Source organism: Osmia lignaria, unplaced genomic scaffold (genome assembly GCF_051020975.1).
Source record: "Osmia lignaria lignaria isolate PbOS001 unplaced genomic scaffold, iyOsmLign1 scaffold0030, whole genome shotgun sequence".
NCBI classification, from domain to species: Eukaryota; Metazoa; Arthropoda; class Insecta; order Hymenoptera; family Megachilidae; genus Osmia; species Osmia lignaria.
The window spans coordinates 4,655,001-4,657,500 of record NW_027478171.1 but is presented as its reverse complement, the minus strand read 5'-3'; positions in this window follow the sequence as shown (position 1 = coordinate 4,657,500).

Sequence of the window (2,500 nt, the reverse complement as noted above, 5' to 3'; positions counted from 1 at the left end):
TCGGTTCTAAGAGGTGAAGCAATACGCCGCTGGGACTTTGAAATATTTCGGAGCGCACCTAAAGTTCGTTATTTTGGCTAAACGGAGCGAAAATCTTCATTTATACCATCACGGACGTTAGTTTAATAGTGTTTAACGATGGATGCACGGTACAGAATGCAAAAATATGATTGTTAAAATTTTTCGACTAATCGGTTCTAAGGGGCGAAGCAATACGCCGCTGGGACTTTGAAATATTTCGGAGCGCACCTAAAGTTCGTTATTTTGGCTAAACGGAGCGAAAATCTTCATTTATACCATCACGGACGTTAGTTTAATAGTGTTTAACGATGGATGCACGGTACAGAATGCAAAAATATGATTGTTAAAATCTTTCGACTAATCGGTTCTAAGAGGCGAAGCAATACGCCGCTGGGACTTTGAAATATTTCGGAGCGCACCTAAAGTTCGTTATTTTGGCTAAACGGAGCGAAAATCTTCATTTATACCATCACGGACGTTAGTTTAATAGTGTTTAACGATGGATGCACGGTACAGAATGCAAAAATATGATTGTTAAAATTTTTCGACTAATCGGTTCTAAGAGGCGAAGCAATACGCCGCTGGGACTTTGAAATATTTCGGAGCGCACCTAAAGTTCGTTATTTTGGCTAAACGGAGCGAAAATCTTCATTTATACCATCACGGACGTTAGTTTAATAGTGTTTAACGATGAATGCACGGTACAGAATGCAAAAATATGATTGTTAAAATTTTCGACTAATCGGTTCTAAGAGGCGAAGCAATACGCCGCTGGGACTTTGAAATATTTCGGAGCGCACCTAAAGTTCGTTATTTTGGCTAAACGGAGCGAAAATCTGCATTTATACCATCACGGACGTTAGTTTAATAGCGTTTAACGATGGATCCACGGTACAGAATGCAAAAATATGATTGTTAAAATTTTCGACTTATCGGTTCTGGATCACTGAAAAATCAAAAAAAATTATTAATTTTGATTAATTAAATTACAAATGGAGTTTTATATTGCTATAGTCGCTTATTTGTTAATGTTTTGTCGTAAGAAAATGCAAAAATATCGTTTTAATGTTTTCGTCTCATCGGTTCTGGATCGCTGAAAAATCAAAAAAAAATATTAATTTTGATTAATTAAATTACAAATGGAGTTTTATATTGCTATAGTCGCTTATTTGTTAATGTTTTACCGTAAGAAAATGCAAAAATATCGTTTTAATATTTTCATCTCATCGGTTCTGGGCGGTTTTAAAATTTTTTAAAATATTAATTAAACCCATGATTTACATGAGAATGTGAATTTATTATGTCCTGCATGTTAATTTATTAATTTTCATGTATAGAACGTTATAAAATGAAAGGATATGTTCGACGATATTTTCAGTCTAAGTTTTACCGTGCCGGCGGGATGGTACGCTCTCACGGCGGTTTGCACAGGCTTACGCCTGTGCGTAAGCCCATGCGTCGCCGACCTAGCGGCCGGCCGTTCGGTATTTATAGGAAGGCACTTTCGGTTCGCTCGGACCGGTCGGGAGTAGCGTCGAGCGTGTGGCTCTTTTATGACTTCGGTTGAAAAGCAGTCTACCGCTCCTCGAGAATATACTTTCTCGACTATTCTCGTTCCGGTTTTCCGTTGCGGATTATTATTAATCTCCACACAGCATTACCACGGGTCGGTGTCTAAGACCGAATGGCCCATATGTGGTGAGCCTTGTAATATAAGGCTGGTGACCTGTATGCACTTATAAATGTTGCATACTTGTACAAACTGAGCATCAACTGTCTGTAACCAAAATTGGTTAAAACTGAAAAAGTTATAAGATTGTATAAAAGTTTTGAACCAAGAAAGTAGTGTTAGACGAAAATTCGTTCTATCACTTTTAGAAGGGAGACTGTTTGGAAATATTTAAAGTATAAAATACACAAAAGTCCACTGAATTATGAACAAAATTACGTCCCTGAATTTAAGAAAAGTCAAGAGGTGTCAGAAATAAAATCCTCTCTGATACGTTCAGAGAGGAAAATAAGTATGGAGAGAGGAGTAAAAATGAAAAAAGTTTTAAGGCTGGGGAAACTTCTAAAGGAGAGAGATTCCAACATATCTAATATGTACATTTAAAGCAAGTCCAAGGAACTCTCTCCGTTAATGTTTGAAAAGGTGTGTGCAGATGGAGGAGAAATGTATAAAGTACAGAGACGAGGTTGGTGGGCCCGCTCTAATGATAAAGATTATAAAATTTGGTGGCAAAATGACCAGCATGATCACTGTACGCGCTTTCTCGATTTGTATAGCATGCCACTGTCCGCGCTATCTTTTATTATATTGTCCAGCGTGTGTGGTCTACGTGCTTGCACGATGGATGCACGGCGTGAAAGTGATTTTCGTGCTTTATGAGAGGAGGAGGAGAATATTTGGCCTCTATAAGAGGTACAAAATTTATGAAATGTGTGTTACATACAAAAGAGAAATGGCTTAACGTCGATC